This window comes from Parasteatoda tepidariorum, chromosome 9 (genome assembly GCF_043381705.1).
Source record: "Parasteatoda tepidariorum isolate YZ-2023 chromosome 9, CAS_Ptep_4.0, whole genome shotgun sequence".
NCBI classification, from domain to species: domain Eukaryota; kingdom Metazoa; phylum Arthropoda; class Arachnida; order Araneae; family Theridiidae; genus Parasteatoda; species Parasteatoda tepidariorum.
The window spans coordinates 34,098,949-34,119,914 of NC_092212.1; positions in this window are offsets into that span (position 1 = coordinate 34,098,949).

Genomic DNA, 20,966 nt, shown 5'->3' on the forward strand with positions numbered 1-20,966 from the left:
TATATATATATATATATTAATTTATTCGTAATTTTGAATTTTTTAATATTTATAAATTAATAACACCAGGACAAATATGGCAAAGAAATGCTAGTCAATATTAACAGGGAAACGAAAGCGCAGCTTTACAAATGCTTAGAAAGACCAATAGTTTTTAATAAAATTGAGTGCTGGACAATGAAGAAGTCTTGGATTGCTTCCAGCTATCGATTTTATCAAAACACCTTAATAACTTCTCGTTTAAAATCTCTAAAATAATTGCAATTTTCTTCATAAATTTATCTTCTTATAATTTTGAGCAAAATATAATATAAAACCTTAAAAAAAAATTTGTAGAGAAGTAGACAAGGTGGTTAGATAAATAAAGAGGATTGTGATCTGAAAAGTTGCTTGATACAGTAATGCCTGTCAGTCAGCTGCAGTGCTGGTAGAGGAAGAAGAAACTAACAAAAATCACATTTAAAAGTTAATTTTATTGTACATATCTTTGCACATTGTATTGAATGAGTTATATGTATCATGTCGATTAAACTTCTTTGAATCTCGGATTACTATAAATAAAAGTAAAGGAAAAAAAGTGCTTCAAATATTTTTTTTAAATGTGCAATATCTGTAGTAGCAATATAATTGTAGTAGCAATATAATTGTAATAACAATATATACGTTAAAAAAATTTATACAACATTTTTTCTGTTTAATTTTTAGTTAAATAAAGAATTTTGAACTTATTTTACCTTAATTGTATAATTTGCTTCCCAAATTCTGAACTATTTTTAACTAATTTCAAAGTGTTAAAATGTTTATAAATATAGCAATAAACTGAAAAATGTGCATTAAATGTTCCGTTGACAAGCAAAATCAGTTAAAACAGCTCATATATTGCATTACCTTTTTTAAATGTGTTACGTTTTCCTTTAATAATTATAAATATATAGTAGTCGTTACGTATGAACCATAAATAAAATAAATTGAATATTAATTCTGTTTTTGATGCTACCTTTATGTAGTGCTAAGGGAAGTAAGTACACATCTGTAGAACTCCAATTAAAACTAAACGAACTTTAATTTAATGAACATTCTCTAAGAGATAGGGTAGAGTACAATATTTTCGCATCATTGGTCCGTAGGTCAAGAAATGATAACCTAGTGTTTATCCGACTTATGGGAGAAAATGCGGCTCTATAACAGATGATGGCACTTTTTAAATTTTTATTTCTAAATGCGTTATATTGTTGTATTTGAAGTATATATAAAATAAAGTTTCAATGATTCAGTAATTATTTAAACATCTATCTAATAATTTTAATTATTTTATTAAATATTTTAAAAAGTATATATTTTTTTCGATAGCAAAAATAGGAGTTTTTAAACATAATGCTTATAAAGAAATTTATATATATATATATTGAATGAAGAAATGAAAAAGTGCCTTCATCTGGCATAGAAACGTCGTTCTGTTAGGTATAGGTTTGATGGTTCAGGTAATTTGCACACAATTCGGGTAATTATGCACAAGTCTTATAAGCTTTTTCACTTTTAAAAATAAAAACTTTGATTGGTCATTTAGGTACCCAGGTTCCACAATGACGTCAAATTTTTACCTTACCCCATGCTTAGATTAGAATTGGGACTATGGATTCTCTCCATCTCCCACAATAGTCTAATTTTCAATAGGGTCCATAAAAGATAAGATGTATAGAGAACTAAGAAGAAAGTAACTTTCAATTCTTTTTCCTGATAGATAAAATACTGATGGTGGTTATTATATTTGCTATGCGATAACAATCTTTTTATCGGACTGATTTGGCAACATATAAGAAATTACAAAAGGCTTGCATATTTTCCGTTCTAAACACAGAAGATTTACATAAATCTGTGGATTTTTTTAATAATTTTATAATATTTACGTTCGATATTCTTTGGTTTTGCTTAGATTCAAATGAATATGCTGTCTGTGCTGTTTGTATGTTATATTAACTAAGTAATTTTATTTTAATAAATATTGTATATGAGCATCCTTAATTTATGTATTGTGCAGTAAAAGTATCTTTAGTGGTTCTTATGTGCATTTTAGCTTGTTGAAATTCACCAGATAGAGCAAAAGAACATTATTGATGTTCCACTATACCAAGAACTATCCTCGGTTTTGATTTAGTGGAACACTTGGGTAAACACCATTTTAGTATAAGTTAAATGCCATCATTTTTAGTGTTCAGATACACGAAAAGTTTTCGCAGTGATCCTTAATTTAATACACATAGCTTTTATGGTTACATTTGCGAAAATCGTGGTCCCGTATAACCGAATTATCTTGTCTGTTTGTCTCTTTTTCTTTCTACTTAACTAAACTCAGTGACGCGACAGCCCGTAGAGGGCCAAGGCCTACTGTGCTCATCTCAGTTTTCTTAACCTTGGGCTCTGGGGTGCAGGAGAAGATATTCCTGTCAGGTGGTCAGCCAAACGCGGAACCCCCAGTGTTCAGTTCCCAAGCATGCTTGGTACTCATCTATCGACTATCTGAATTGATGAAAGGCTGATTCAACCTTGTCCGGTCCGAGGATCGAACCAGGGACCTGTGGCACGACAGCGCAAAGCGCTTCCGCTCAGTCACCGGGACATATTTTTTCTAGTACATAATAATAATAATAATAGTATAAAAATGCCTTATTGTTTTTCAAATTAGCTCTAAAGCAACTGATTTATCGTATATTAATGATGTGGTGTTCAACTTTGCGAAATCGACAAATTGGGAACTAAGTCAGTGCCATAAAGCTGTTATTACTTGGTCAATTTGAATATTATTATCGTCATAAAACAATAAAATTATGACACAATTAGATCATTTTAAGTTATTAATAATGACATCACAAGTTACTAATAACACAAACTTAGCCATTTTAAATCAATAATGTCCCTTATAATGAGCAGCATTTAATCCTTATAGTATGGATGGTTGATTAAGGGCAGATGGCACTATGGGTTAAAATATTCGTAAAACTTCCGTGTCGCTGATTTTCATACGTAAACTTGAGAAAACGCCCCATCCAATATTATTATATTTACAGTCTTTTCAATATAACACGCAATCACTCAGTATTGAAATGTTTCCTCAATAACTTATAATTTGCAAGTGTGTTTGTGGAGGTTTTTGTATTTTTAAATATGCTTTATTTAATTCATATGGTAATAAATTGTTTATTTAGTTCCAGCTGCTTATTTCAATGACATGTATGATGAGAAGATCATTTTTAAACGATGTTTGCTACAAAAAGAGCTTTTAGAATCAAATTGTTCAAACACATTGGAGTGGTATTTGTCGGGAAATGTTTTGCAGGTACAATTTAATTTGTATTCTGGTTTCATCAGTTACCTATTGCCATGGATTTGCTTAAAATGAAAAGAATATTTATTAATATTATAAAGTGCTATTTTGACTTAAAATGAAAGGAATGATAATTATTTTTATTTTTATATCATGGAAAATTTTTACGTATTTTGAATATTATTCTAGATTTTTTTTACAAAAAGTACACAGCATTTCAACCATCACTTTTTCTATGTGAATCCATTATAATAGTCAGATTGCAAAATTGGAAAGTGACGTGAAATCAAACTTTTACCTTCTTGTAAGCAAGAAACATTGATCTACGTGATAAGTCTATGCCAGATACCCATTCATAGGGTGGGTCCCATTTACAAATCACACACATTAGAGGTCAGAATACCGAGAGAAACATTCGTGCAATGTGCGGAATTCGAATTCTCCGTCATTGGCTTCGCTCTAAGGCACAATAGTTTATAAATTCATAAATGGAGTTAGCTAGGTGTAAGCTTAATAATTTATTGAAGTTTTGATTCACTTACACATTTTTAAGTATGCATGAAAGCTGGATTCGGTAATAACTTGAGTTTTTAAACACGGAATTTGGATAGTAATTTACATAGTTTTTACAGTATTCTTAGAGTTCTTTCTTTACAATTTAGTTCAAAAGTATGCACAATAGATACAGCAACTTCACACTGTTAGGGAGAAAAAACGGTTTCAAACTTTGCCGAATTATTTTCCAGGAAGATGTCAAATTAATACTGAGGTGTGATGAAAAACATCAAAATTATATAATGCTTGTCAACCTTATTTCAACTTGTCTTGGCTTCGTTCAGAAATCAAATAGGTCTTAATGATCCCAGTTCTCAGCAATGGTTCGTTACATTACGATAACTGTTTTATTTTTAATCTTTTAAGCACTACTTTTCAAGACACATAACTTTAATTTTATATTTTCTTAATATATGACTTACTTCATTTTTGGCCAGGATTCATATATATATATATATGGATTGCTTCCAGCTATCGATTTTNTAAGTAACTCAACTTAAGCCTTTATGTTAGATGGACCATAAATTGCTTAAATTAATTCTTTTTATCCACTGTAGAAAGAATTAAAAAAAGTTTTGTTGCTGATGTGTAAAAAATAAAATTGTGTATAATAATCAATCATTAAATAAATAAATAACTTTGATTACATCCAACCATATTACAATCATACATAAACTTGGAATTAGGTTAATATTAGCTTTTCCTCCTTACAGTATTAGCAGTTAAAAAAAATTTGGTAACACTTCAATGTCCCGGAATTCATAAGCCAAGAAAATGACAGCCAGGATAATGACAAATTCGCCATTTTATAGCATATAACTTTACTTCATTTAAATATTTTGGCCTGAGACTTTTACGCTCTGCAGAAAACAGCAGGATTTCTTAAAATAACTCAGATAAATTTATGTAGTTTATGTTATTAATGATTTCAAGAAGCCATGAAAATGAAAACACAAAAACCTACTCATCTTGAAAAGTTTCTTGAAATAGATTTTGAACCGGAAAATTGATTCTTTATTCATGCAACAAGACATGTTCATACAAGACGGTATCTAATCAATCTATTAACGTAAGATATTGATTGCTGGCTCTATCGATTTTGGTTGCAAACCACTAAATAAAAGTAGCCATAAAAATGAAAGATTTTCTTGGGACAAACAAATTATTGACAGAAAAAATTATTTTAAACGAAGTTTTTGTAAATAATACCCTCTGCGTATATTCTAGAAATGCTTACACTGATTGAGATAAAAATATTAGATATTGAAAAATTTATGGGAAGTTTTGAAGCTAGTTATTATTGGAAACACTGTTTGGGACATTTTGAAGTTCAATGAAATTTTTTAACTATACAAGACGATTAATGCTAGTGCAAAGTTATTTTAAAATGCTAACAGCAATGTAATTTATTAATTTTTTTTTAAAAAAAGCTCTTTTAGTATTATAGTATTTGATCTTGGAGCAAGGGACAGTGAATTGTCATATTTCGTGTCATTACTCATTTTCATTTTTATTCATTTTTACAGGTATTAGCTGAGACTCACTTTTAATAAATAATATATTTTAATAAATTGCATTTACTCTAAAAAGAACTAACTGCAGAAGAATTAACGTGTTTTGATTATTGGTATAGAGATGTAAGTATCATGATTCGTATATTTAACTTTTTATGTAAATTATAAATGTTGTTCCGTTAAGTCCATACTCAATTTATATTTTAAAAAAAATAAAAAAAATATGCGCATGGGGTGACCGTGAATTGATATTTAAATAAAAAAAGAGAAAAAATGAAAATCAGAACGTAAATTAGAAGGTGAAGCAGAGTATGGGAACCTGTTTGATTGTTGGAGTAAAGTTATTACGAACAAAATGTTGCAAACGCAATATCGCCCTCACCAAACCCTGATTAATAGTTTTAGCTATCAATGATTTTGGTAAATAGTTATCATTATAAGTATTTTAAATTTTAAAAAAAAATTTCTGATTTCACAATTTCCCTCTAATTATCTTCTTCATAAAAATAAAAATATTCCAGACTTGGAACACTTATAGAGTATTGTGGAATGCGGAGTGTGAATTTAAAGATGTATACGTTTTCCCGGAATGGAAAGATGGTTCTTTATCTTCTGATATATTGATGCCCTTGGTCTGTAAGAACAATGACTCGACGGTAAAGAAATTTCAGAACATTTATCAAAACTTGTCTAATAATTTTTCAATTATAAGATTTTCAACCTTGTAAGATTCAATTATAAGATTTAAGATTATAAGAGTTCATTTATAAGTGTCAATAATTATTATTCATTTCTTAAAAAAAATTATGTTTTAAAAAAATAGTTTCATGAGCATTGATTAAAAAAATTAAAAAATTATATGGACAACTTAAATATTAATTAATTTTTATTCTGTACAAAAAAAGGAAATAAATAAAAATACCATCTAGACCGTGTCATAAATTATCAGTCTCCTACGTTTTACTTTTAATTTATTTTATTGACTAATACATTTTTTTAAAAAAACTTATTGCTTATTGATATTTTTTTAATTCTCTCACACATAACAAAATTGTATATTTTTCTTTAAATAAACATATTCATTTTGCATAAATAATAATAGCAATAAAATGTAGAATTAAGCATCAGGAGTTTCGTTATAAACCGACGAAACATTACCACAAAACCTCTCTTTCAGGGTTGATATCACTTTCATTGCTTTTTCAGAAAAATAGATTAGTTATTTAAAATTAATTGAAAATCTACTCAATATTTTTATCTCACAACTGTAAACATAAAATTCACTGTAATATTGATAAGATATATTTGTTTTTAAGATTAGGTAATAAAATATATAAAAAAATATTTATAGAAATAGAAGATATATTTATAGATACTAAATATATATTTATAATAAAATGAGATATATTTTTTCTGGATGAAGTTTTTTAAAAAAAAATATGGCATTGATCAAAATTACCTCTTGGCTATAATTACGCAATTCGACTATAATTCTTCTATAAGTAAAGTGTAAGACGGTGACGAACCTTTAGTCAACAAAACAGCATTGAACCATTAAATTTACGGAAAAAAAGGTATTTTTTTTAGCATTCTCATAGAATTTTTACCACAGGTAGATAACCAATAAATTGTTAATTGAGTGTTATTTTCGTGTTTTTAATTATTTTTTTTTCTATGGTGCAGAAAAAATGCCTTTTGAAAACTGTCAGTACAATTACAGATTATAATGTAAGTATTTTATTTTTAAATAAATATAAATATGTCGTTAAAAAAATGTGTTACCATAATTAATTTACAGAACAAGCTTGAAAGAGAAAAAAATTCTCCTAGTCGTAGGGAGAAATTTGCTGGCATGGAAAAATATTTGGTGAGTTTAAATTTATGTTATTCTCGTGCTTTGATCTTTATAAAATACTATGGCATAACATGTTTCTAAACATCGTTAGGAAGAACTTAACTATGTTCATTTAAAAGAGAAAAATTGATTTCATACTCGTTTTTGCAAAAAATTGGAGATTCTCAAGAAAATGTGCGTTTAAATTTAAAATCTTACGATTAAAAGTGCAAATGCTTTTATGAAAATTAGCGAGTAAAAAGTAAAAACTTGAAATTTTGAAAAGTAGCGAGTAAAAAGTATAAAAGTGCTTATTTTGAAAATTAGCGAGTAAAAAGTAAAAACTTTAAATTTTGAAAAGTAGCGAGTAAAAAGTATAAAAGTGCTTATTTTGAAAGTAACAAGTAAAAATTTTAATTTTCAAAAGCAACGAGTGAAAAGTAAAAAAAAGTTTTGTTTTAAAAAGTAACGATTAAAAAGTTTCTACTTTGGTAAGTAGCGACTAAAAAGCTCATGAAAAAGTACGAAAAAAGGAAGAAAAAAAAAGAAACAATCTTAAAGTACATTTCGAGAAAAATCGAAAATTTAAACTAGCCTTAAATTTCACTAACAATGTAGGAACAAATAATTTTTTTAAAATTTTAAAATTACTTAAATTTTAAATTAAATGTATAAAATTTTAAAACGAACAAAAATATTACGGCATTTATTGAAATAGCAAAGAAATTACAGTGTAATGTATGCATATAAAAATAAGTTTTAATTTATGTTCATTTTCTTTAGATATTCAAAATCTTAAGAAATTCTGTCTTTACTGTCCGAAAATATAGTTCATTAATAAAATCACTTGTGGGAGAAATTCAATAAAGAATAAGTTTAAAAAATAAAAAAAAATTGCATTCAAACTGAAAAAAAAAATCCTTGAAATTCTCTGAATAATAATCTTTTTTTTCGTTTTAAATAATTTAAAATTTTGTGCTCCGTTAAAATGTTCCATTTTAAAATTTTATATAATAACTGTTTTTCAATTTGCTATATAGATATGCGACATTGAATTCACTCATAATAAAAAATTTAGCATAATTTTTTTTATGAATTTAATGATATGAGTGACTGATATGTTTGCATGGGATAATTCAAAAAAGAAAAAATATTATTTTTATACAGAACAAAGGAAAATATGACTCTGTTCTAGAAATTTTGCAATGTATACTTTATTTTAAGTAAATAACGCATCGTTTTTACACTTAAGAATGAAATTCTAAAAAAAAATTCATTTTGGACCAAATTTATTTGTTCTAGTAACATTAAATAAATTATAATTAATAATAATCACTATTAATTATTATTATTTTATTTCCAATTTATTCAACATTTCAATGCACATTTTTCTCTGTTCTAAGACTTCTTTAGAACCCTTTGATCTGATAAATTTCTTTCAACACCGCAGATATTTGCTCCGTATATTACCACTGATTCTTAGATAATAGATAATACTTTGCCATACGAGAAGATTGCAGAAATAGTCAGTCCCTCAATTACTTTTGCAGTAGCAAAATGTTCAAATGAGCCACGCTCTGCTTATCAATTGAGGTAAAAAGAATCGAATAGAATTGATTGGAAATTTTAAAAAAATAACTTAAATTTTCTTAATATAAATTTTTGAAAATTCTATAGTAACGATTTCTTTCTATATTTCTGTTACAAATACTTCGATTTTTCCATTAAATAGTAAGTGCAGCGCTCAAACAAAAAAAACGACCCCCCCCCAAATAACCTTTGATCTAATACCGGATTTTCACGTACTAGGATTCAATCTTAATTGTACAAGGTTGAATGGCTAATTAGTGTAGATGAATGGCTAATTTCAAAATCTGACAAAAGAATGTACTTTCTATGAATAAACGTACCTTTTTTTCAACGGAGTCGGACATCTGATCCCCGAAATATGGTAACCGCAGGGGGTAGGAGGTTACTACAAACTGGGAAATATGGTTCCAATATTTTGTTTTACAGCGTGATCCAAAATTTGGACCCCTTAATGCTAGTTTTACTTTTTTCGTATTTCGTGATACTTCAACAACGTTTTAAACAAATTGAAAACTATTTGCACACAATTATAAGATTCATCTATGCAAAAAATAATACCATTCAAAAATAGTTTTTAATAATAATTTATTATTAATTATTTATTTATTATTACTATTTATGAACATATATAAAAAAACTACAATTTACTTGTAAAATAATTATTGCAAAAAAATGAAACAAAATTCATAGTTTTGTAATAATTGTCTTAAATAGTCTAATAATAGTCTCTGTTTCATGTTTGACAATTAAATTTGCAAAAATGGAGATTCAAAAAGTTTAAATGTGTGCAGAAATGCAACTGTTGTAGTTTTTCTGCGACGGTATAGAGATGCACAATTGGGTAATTGGTGACGGTCAGGGAAATATCCCTGTAGGTACGTCATCACTATTTTTAATGTTTGAAAATTAATGCGGTTTTCCTTTAGGCTCCTATGGTTTCTTACAACAATTTTTTGCGAACGTTAAAATGCTATGGAACAGAATTTTTGTGCAAACTAAGCAAAGACAAATTTGTTTTAACAATTTTAGAAACAGTATATCAGAGTGACTCTTTCAGTTTTCTAACCTTTTAAGACGTTCCTGACGTGTACTTTATCTGAAAAAAAAAGTTTATTCCTGTTTCTGTTTCATATTGTCAATCATATGGATGGTGAACAGGGTGTAAACAATAACAAGATTCTAAAATCGGAACGGAAATCAGAAAACCATCAGTATACCCATTCCCCGATGTTATGTTTACGAGACGATTGCATGAACATGCTTGATATTTTGACAAGTTATAAAATTGAGATTAGCATTTGAATTTGCTTGGAATTCATAAGATTTTTCTATACTGCAAGAATTCTAAAAGGTAGTTCTATTAATCGATAAGGTAATTGACAACTTGACATAAATAAAAGGTAAGGATCGTCATTTTTTTAATGATGTCCTCTTTTATATTTGCAGTTTAATGTAAACGAATTTTAAATTTGAAGGATAAATAACACCGGTCATATTGTAAACAATAAAGTTCAATAACAGTATTTTATGGTATGTTTTTTTTAAATCTTAGGCATTAAAGTAATGACCCGGAAGTCTTCTAACGAGCTTGTCTCACATAGAAATGATCGTAAGACAGGGTTACAAAGATCACTGAAGTCAAGCAACACTGGGTAATTACTATGACCAGCCTGCGGAAGAACAGATTTGGTATCGTTCCTCGTTAAACTATTCTACCTTGAAGTGATCAACTTTTGCGAAGTGATCAACTTTGCGTTGAGGGTCCTTGGAAAATTAAAATGGGGCACCCACTCCTTCTGCGGAGAATCACAATTGCGATGACATATCCTCGGATCATTTTCTGTCATGATTCCCTGACCATTGACAATAGCCCATTGTGAAGCTCTAGTACAACGCAAAAAAAATACTACCATTTATTAAAAATTTCAAACTCTAGCACCACCTATGTTTAGCTTTATATAGTTTTACATCCATAGACGTCGTCTGCCTGGTTTCAGCATCACGAACAGGAACCTGAAACCTCTTTAACGCTTTTGTGTGCAGCGCAGAATCTCTATTTTTGAGCTAATTGTTAGAAAAACAGAACTATTGAAGAGCTATTTTGATGGAATTTTGATGGATATATTTCTGTTAAGTATTCACATTTAACTAATGGGAAATGTTATAAAACTTTTTTTCCTTCTTTCTAGACTTGTCAAAAGGCAATCATGTCCTCTTGCATGGCGTTTCCATATTATTGCAAGAGGTAAGTGAAACAAATAAGTTGGTTTAAAAAAATTGTATTCTGGAAAGAATAAATTTTTTTTAAAAACAAATAAATAAAAAAACGGAATATCTTTCGAGATTTTTAGCTTATGTTTAAGATTAAATTTTAATTACGTCTAAACTGTTCAAAAAATTGCAAAACTTTTTTAAAAATTTTTTTTTAATGGCGAGCACTTGGGAGGTATTGTCTCATTGGCCTCATATGCCAGGACAGCTACTCTCTTCTCGTTACCCTTAGGAGAAACTTAACAAGACATGTCGAAAAAATTTTAAAACTATTCAGATTAATTGAAATTATTTTGGGGATTCATCATCTTCTTTTTTATACTATAAAGCTGCTCAAAATTAATTGCTTAATAGCATTAACTGTTTGCCGAGACCAATTTCTTACCGGACCTTTGTATGACTATTGCTTGCTAGACATAAATAATTGTAATGGAAGTAGAGGCAGAGCGATTTCTTGTATCAGGGGATCGAACGTTTTCTCTCTCAATTGGGTTTCACAAAAATGCTTTCAGGGGCGGATCAAGGTTAGAATCTCCTTGCCAAAGAGGTGCGGATCCGATCCGATGATGCGATTCCAAAAAGAAAGCATGAATGGTTTCTGAGGTTTTCCTCTCGACGAGTAGCATATGCAGGTTTGCTCCAGAAAAAAAATTGACATTAAAAGCAATAAATCAAAAAAAGTGTCTATTGTTCAGCACCTGTCATAAAATAATACATTTTTTATGCAGGCTTATTCATTTTCATTACTCTATTGACAGGTAATGTTATGAATCTATACAGACAGAACTAAAAGTTTTAAGAAATCTATCTAAAAATGGAGAAAATATAGAAATGGGCAAGTTTACAGTCTTTAATTCAAAAGCAAACTAGTATTCATAACAATGTTCAAAATTAGTGACAAGTGTTTGCCAACAGCTGATTCAAAAACTATGAAATAATGGTCTCTTCTTCACATAAGAAAATTTTAGTTGAAATATCTGTCAGTGAAATTTATATTCAGAACGTTCATGTTGCAGCTGAAATCAGTTGTTATTTTGCAAACCGATAGTTAGAAGCTCTGCCAGTTTCTGTACTGTGCAACTAATATGGTACTTGCACTTTAAGAAGAAGAAGAAGAATATCAGACGACGTCAGACCTATGACGTCTGCACCACGTGATTGTTTATAAACAAAATGGCGAGTTAGAGTTGAGCTAAGTTTCTTCACATAAATAAGAATGTTAATCAAAGTGCAGTATCGCACACTGGATTTGTTGAGATATAATTCTTTCTCCTCTTCGTATTTTACCTAACTTAGATTTAGTATTTTTTTAATGTCTTTTATTGTAACTGCAATATATTTATGACCAGGTGAAGAACCTGGCAATTTCGATGCATAGTTAGTTTGTTTATATTCGACATGGCTTCTTGGTTACCATGCTATTATGTAAAAATAGATAATAAAAGAAGAATATAATCAGATATATAAAGAAAGAATCATAGATAAAGAAAGAATCATATGTAAAGAAAGAATCATATATAAAGTAAGAATTGAAATCTTTGTAAAAGAATCTTTGTGTAAGAATATAGAATATGTCATTAAAGAGAATTGATACTTGACATCCTTGGCTTACTCGAAATACAATGGAAAAAACAGTTACCAACGTAAGGAAATGCCATGCTTCAAGAAACAATCAAGATCAATATACCCACACTGTATCATTTATAAATATCCTATTGTGAATAAATATTTGATTTTCTAAGCAGAATATATAAGTTTTTTTAAAATTTTTCTGTCATTTTTGGACAATGAGTACAAGACGTATTGAATTAATTTAATTGCAATGGTTTCTAGCCGGCGCAATTGTTTTTGATCATTTAACAGATCACAATCCGATTGATATAAGGTGTCTTAGTTCCGAAATATTTTTTAATCAATAATTATTTCCTCAATAAGAAAAAAAATAGTTGACTGCATTTAATATCTAATGAAAATCATTTTTAGTTAAACGCACTGCACAATATTGAAAAATACTAAGTATTAAAGTATGTTAGAAATACGGCTTTCATATTTAACATTTTTCTGTTTCACTTTAGAAGATTTGAGTCTAATCTAAAGAAATTATTTTTAATTAAGAAATATATAATTAAAGAAATTACTTGTATTATTATGATAGCAGCCAATTTTTTTTCAGTGATTTGATCTGATGGAATGATGGAAAGAAAAGAACAGTTTCCTTCTTTACACAGCAAAGTAAAAAACAAAATAGTGAAAAAGAATGAATAACATAACTATTTACTTGATTAAACAAATTGCTGAACTGGAATTGAAGGTCCTGACGTAATAAATATTTTACCCTGCATGTTCATTATCCCTTACCTTTAAAAAAAAACATTTTTTAATAAAAGACAAAATACTACTGATAAAAAACATTTTTAGTGGTGTAGACAATGTGAGAAAAAAGAACATAATTTTAAAAATAAAACACTTAAATCGAAATATTTATAATACGTTTTATATTAAAAATATAAAGTTCTTTAACATGTTTGTTAAAAATATAAAGTCTGCATGCAGAAATTTTTTTTCAGTGATCATATTTTAAAAATGAGCTTATAAATAATTTTTCATTTCGTATATTGGGACTTTTTTCAGAACACTGAATCATATATAAAATATCAGAGCAATAAGTCATATTCTGAAGAAATTTATCGAAAAATATTAAACAAGACAAATAAATCTTAATGACATTCAAATGATGGGACAACAAAAATATTTTGTAATTAAATATTTTACCCTGCATGTTCATTATCCCTTACCTTTAAAAAAAAACATTTTTTAATAAAAGACAAAATACTACTGATAAAAAACATTTTTAGTGGTGTAGACAATGTGAGAAAAAAGAACATAATTTTAAAAATAAAACACTTAAATCGAAATATTTATAATACGTTTTATATTAAAAATATAAAGTTCTTTAACATGTTTGTTAAAAATATAAAGTCTGCATGCAGAAATTTTTTTTCAGTGATCATATTTTAAAAATGAGCTTATAAATAATTTTTCATTTCGTATATTGGGACTTTTTTCAGAACACTGAATCATATATAAAATATCAGAGCAATAAGTCATATTCTGAAGAAATTTATCGAAAAATATTAAACAAGACAAATAAATCTTAATGACATTCAAATGATGGGACAACAAAAATATTTTGTAATTAAATATTTTACCCTGCATGTTCATTATCCCTTNATGTTGAATTTTATAAGTTAAATAGCGGCTCTATATGAAGTTGGAAAAATTTTCAGGATCCTGGATGTTTTTTACTGGATCTTGCAATTCAGAAACTGATTCTTCCTCTTCTTCCGAGCTCTCTCCATCATGGGTGACTGGTGCATCTTGCATGCAATATGGACGAAGATGTTGCACATGAACAACTTTCAAAAGTTTATTTCGTGGATTGATAGACTTGATCGCGTAGTATACATGACGATTTTTCAAGAAGTAGAAGTTGAAAGGTTCTCTTTCAAAAAATCTTTCTTAAAAAAGTTTCAAAAAGTTTAAAAAAGGTCCTTAGCTTCATATTTTATAAAATTGATTATGCGTTAAAGTTATTATTAAGATCCAATCGGTAAATATTACAGAAATGAAATAAGCTATCTAGGTCTTAAACTAATTGCAAGCAAATTTATATTTATAAACTTTAATATTGCAATATCATATGTGAAAAATAAGAATTCAGAATTTTTAAAACATAACAGAGATGATTTATTTTCAAAATGAAAAGCAGAGGTGCTAGAAATGAGCCTTGAGGTACTCCAGAGCAAAATTATGAACGTATGGGAATCAGTATTTCTTAAATATTCATATAAAGATCTATTATATAAAATAATAAAATAACCATTCAACGAGAATTTCATAAAAACTAAGTACAATCAATTTATTTAACAAAATGCAAAATTTAATAGAACCAAAATCTTTAAAAGTCCGTATTTACTGCATCAAGATTTAATTCATTGTCAAAAGAAAAATCGATTTTACTATTATTACAATAATTTAAACTACAATAATTTAAATTAAATTACAATCTACAATAATTTAAATTAAAGTTTTCATCATGAGGGATTTTAATTTGCTTCAAAGCATTAGGATGCCAGTTTGCTCTGAGTGATCGATTAAAAAAAATGAGAAGAAGGTAAATAAGCGAATTTGAACACACTTTTATAATACGCTAATAGTTAAAGAAAATCTTATTTTTTCAAAACACCAACAAAATCATGAGTACCACTATCGATTTTAAGAATATAATTGAAACAATAATCATAATCAGAGCTGTCATTTAAACATACAACCATGTCATATCTAGAACAATTTCTTAAAATAGAGGTATCTCTTAATTATTGTATTGATTATTGTATTGGTTATTGCACTGATTATATTAGTATTGGTTTATGTGTTTCCCAGTGGTCGGAAGTAGCCAACTACTGGTAGTAAAACTACTGTTGCCGCTACTTTGTTTTCGTAGTTTGTAGAGTATTCGTAGTTTGTAGAGTTTTCGTAGTTTGTAGAGTAGTGTGCGACTTTTTTTTTTAAAAAAAGTAAAGAAGTTAATAATGAGATATAAAAAATAGTCCTTTGTACCGATTCTTGACAACTACTTTTATCATTAATTTAAAAATAAAAATGCAATAAAGATAAAAAATCTGATGCAACTAATTTCTTAATTTTCGCAAAGCATTTTAAAAAGAATTTACTTCTGTATGTTTTGCACGGAACACTAAATATTAAAAAGATAAGATATTGAAAGATTGTTAAGATTGTTTTTTGTAAATAAAAGGTGAAAAAAAAGATTTACATTCAACATTCTAATTTTCTAAAATACTTGTAAATATCTCTAAAGGAAATAAACATTTGAATGATTCGGATTTTCTTTCGGCAAACAATTTAACTGTTTTTCAATTGCTTGGAATTGTTTAATTTTTTAACTTACTTTTGCTGAGTTGAATGATTTTTTTTGCTAGTTTATTTTATCTAATACTTATATCTAATTCATACAACCAAAACTTTTCATTGCGTCAATGATTAGTTTGCATTTTTATTAATTTATATGAATTGTTTTTCTAAATTATTTCTCCAATTATTAACACCAGAATCTGGTGTTAATAATTAGAATTTCTAAATTATTAACACCAGAATAAATATGATTGAGAAATGCTACTCAATATGCTTGGGAAACGGAAACACAGCTTCATAAATCCTTAGTAAGACCAATAGTTACAAAAATGAGTGCTGGACAATGAGTAAATATTGGATAACTTCCAGCTATCGATTTTATCCAAACACCTTAATTACTTCTCGTTTAAAGTCTCAAAAATAATTGCAATTTGCTTCATAAATTTATCTTCTTATACTTTTGAGTAAAATATAATATAAAACCCTAAAAAAAATTTACGAAACTACCAGAATATGATAAAAGTTGCCTTATTACTGTTTCTATTGTAACACAAAGAAGCTATTTTTTATTGAATTGCTTTAGTGAATTTAGCAATGTAATGTAATTTCATAATGTGATGCCAGAATTGGTATTACATATTTATTTTCTATCTTTTTAAAATATATCCTTCATTACTTAAGCTTATTTTTATTAATAGAAGAATTACATTTAAAATAAATCAAAAACTTAATCTTTTTAAACGAACATAAAATATTTATTTCTTCTCTTCCAGATCAATGTAACGGATACTTTCTTTTTATTTCATTATTATGCAGACATATTAATTCACTGTCGCCTCTAATCGAAGACAAAAATCTATTTATAACTTTTTATTCTAATTTTCCAACGGCTAAATGTTTCGGTTGCATGGTTATAATAATTCACATAAATTTGTTGGCGACTCGTGATCGCAAGGTGTTCTTTGAAACCCATGTGGATATGCTAGTTGGCTTTGTTTTTGGCTATGATATATTATGATAAATCGCCAAATTTTGGATCTCCTACCCATACTTTCTCTGTCCGTTGAGAATAAATATATTCACTTTTAATTTCAAATTTGTGGAGGCTGGGAGCCCTTTGGGGGCCTCCCAGTCTCAATTTTCTAACCGTCAGAAATGTGGTTCTGGCTTTATGATCTCAATAGAGAGTATTCTTATTTCATCTCTTTAAGGGATTTCTTATTTTTTTATGAAGAAATGGCCCTTTTCTAATTCACAAATTATGCTTAATAAAATCTAAATTTACATTAAACGATTTGTACATTATTTCCTGGAAACTCAATTGTTCAATTCATTCATTAATGGCCTAAATGAACATTCATATATTACACTATACAACTATACGGCTAATGACGGGGAAGCAAAGCTTCCCTCACATAATGTGAGTAAAAATTTGATAATTTAATCATGAAGCTTTGGATCATGGCATAATTACCATATATTCGGTAATATTTACCTTTTAATTTGAGTATTTTTATTTTATGTGTAGTAAATTAACTACAGATTTTATTATTTACCACAACTTTTGCTTAACTATAAGAACAGAATTTAACAGAAATATGATTATCATACAATATGGTTATTATATCAAATAAAAGCATTATATTACAAATATAAGCATTATGTTGAATTTTATAAGTTAAATGCGTTGAACAGTTCAAAGAAATGTATGACTGCTGAAATAAATATATTTCGAAGCCATCGAAAAAATATAATCAAATTAAAAGTTTTTGATATTTGCTAGTGTTTCGAAACTATCCTTTTAAACGTATATTATCTCTCGAAATAAAACAAAAAGTATTGTGATTAAGAATAGCAAATAATTGCACGAGAATGCGAAATTGAAGTTTTTGAAAAACACATGAGAAGTTATTGTTGATTTATGTTATTTGATGTGCGATTCCGAAAATGACCTTCATTTTCCACCATCACATCATGATTTTTTTAAAAATCGATATCGATGTTTTAACTAACACCCTATTTGGAAAGGAATTCCTTCAAACAGTTGAGCCTGTACTATCTGGTAACTGTCGTCTTTATTTATTTTGATCTATGTAAATTTAAATCCAGAGAAAGCAAACTGGTTTTTGAGTGACCGGCTAATTTTTTATAGGTATTTAATGAATAAAAATACTGTTGCCAGATAGCAAAAGTCACCTCTGTTCAATGGAAAAACAATAAGTTCCTTAAGTTTAAACTTTTTTTATCATTTTCTACAAGAAAATCATCAACATACCATTTTAATCTATTTTGATTAAGGTAACTTATGTAAAATTGTCGACTGACTGAGAATAGCAAATATTGTGCATGTTTACAAGAAAGTATGGAGAAAAAAAACATACAAAAAACAAAATAAATGAAAAAAATTTCTAGATAAGTACATACTCGTTTTCCTTTGAAACTTATTTTGGATTATCTTCTTTTCTGTTTAATCTCAGACCTATCTCGAGTTTAATTCTAACAGTTGTCGGCGAGCATGTACTTGCCCCATTTTCCTTGATATTTTCTCCCCATATCTCTGATATCTTGATGAAACCTTTCACCTTGTTCGTCTCCGACTGTCCCTATATTTTCGGGAAAAAAGCCACTTGTGAGTGAAGGAAATACATTTCCCACTCATGGAGCAATTCAAAGCTTTAAATTTGTCCAGCATTTTCATTACAATTGCTTTGCAGTCATGATCCTCTCAGTTAACCCGGAATTTACTGACGGCATATTAGAAGGCAACCCAAGATTCTTTTTTCCGTTGTTGTCATGTTAGGCTCAAAATCTCCTTCATCCTTCAAAAGATAATTCATGAATTTGTGGATACCAGGACCAACAAAGATTCCCTCTTTCAACTTAGCTTGGGATAAACCTAGAAACTTTTCGCATATGTATTTGAAACAATCACTATCTTTTTGAACAGCCTTGACAAACTGCTCTATTACACCGAATTTTATATTTACATGAGATAACAATACTTATTTGGATCAACTAAGCAGTTTCTTAAAACATTCTTGGAGCCTGGATCAAGATTTTACCTTTTCGGCTATGCTCTTTTGATCCAATATTGAGTCTTGTCATGGCGGTCCCATTTATTTACAAATGAAGCATGAGAACTTTGTAAATCCATCTTGTTGAAGAAAAAGAATGAAGATTACTTTCAAATCACTGCAAATGGTTCAACTGTGGTTGATATCTTTTATTTTGCCCCGAACGAGAGCCAAGTCTTCATAGAATTCTTTTAAATATACAGAATGTCTAACTGGTACAGATGCATATTGGCTCGCATGATGACGAAGGACAGCTTTGAGGCTTCTTTTAGATGCATCTATAAACAGCCTCCACTCATCTTTATCGTAGATGACTTTAGATTTGCTCATCAATCTAGGAACATCAGAACAATGGACCAAGTTTTTCTCTTCATCAAAGTGCTTCATATTTTCTTTTGTCTCTACTCCTGTACCAATTAAAAATAGATGTTCCTTTAGCCAATAAGTTTTTTTTTCTTTCAGTCTGGAGCCTAACAATTATTCAACCACCTCTTTTAAACGGCCCAGACCTCTAGTCAGATCATTAAGTTCAACCGGAGAAAAGATCTGAGGTGAACTGGCGTCTGATGGCTTATATTCTATATCGGAGCCTTGAATGTCGGGATGTTCCCTGTCAGAAGTCTCTTAAGAGATGACTGGCAATTCAGTCGGAAGCAAATGCACAGACACATCAGATCCATGAGGAAAGGACCGTATGGCTGATGGAATACTATCAGGATAAGAAATTAACCTTTGATTTTTCTGGTTATACCCACGAACATGTCAGTAACAGAAATAACAATCATCAAAGTGGTTTTTAGTCTCCCTTCCTGTCTTAGGAATTCCAAATCGTAAGGCAGTTTTCTTTCCTAGGAGCCATAAGCGTAGATCATCAAGACACTGCACACAAACTTTAAAAGGAGCCCACAATTTGTCCTGGTCTCCACGTTTCATGCCAAAATACACAAGATAAAGTTGCCTTACATAGTCTGTAAGGCTCCTCATGCGATATTTAACAACTCTCTGTTTACCGCATATGTAAGAAAAGTCATTTTCACAATGTTTTGAGCTCGAAACCATGTTTTACGATACTAGCAGAGAAAAGCAGTACTTCCGCAGATTTAACCAAAGTAGAATGCTGGTCAGGCAATAAAGGAAGATACTTAAAAGCGAAAATTTTGTTATGGGAAATGCTCATAAAAATTCCAGTAAAATTGAATTTTTCAAGAAAACGTGACGTAATAGAAATTTTTCATAATTTTTTCATTTAAGCAGCAAAAAATACATGAAGTTTAGCTATCAGTCCCCTTGTATATTTTTCATCGCAAGCCTGTGTTATTTAACTGAAGAAAAAAAACATTATTTAAATCTGACAAACCACAGTATAAAAAAGCAAATGGAACTAACAATTTTACATTAATTTTATAACGAATATAACACTTAATGAATAAAACATGACAAATTTTTTTAAATATTTTTAAAATATTGAACATACTGGAAGATTTAATCGTGTTTCACGCCATGTGTACATGTTATGTCCCTTTACACGAGATATATACAAGATATATACCGTCATGTGGGGCTACTTTGTGCAGCGGGGGCTACTTTGTGCACATTTAAATTTGGCACTTTTCAAGTACTGCAATTCAGTATTATGTTTTTTTCAAGTCAAAAATGTGTGGAATTTGAAGATAGAAGTTTCCTCTATTACTACAAACATTTTTTCGAACTTTAAAACAATCTCAGAGTGTGCTTTGGTTATCCAATGTCAACAGCTTTCCGAGAACGTCGGACGTCGAAAAGTGCGCGTGGAAACTTTAGCAGTGAAATGCATAGACGTTGATAAAACAATTGTCGTAAGTGCAAATTTTTTTATTTATATATTAATAAACAAT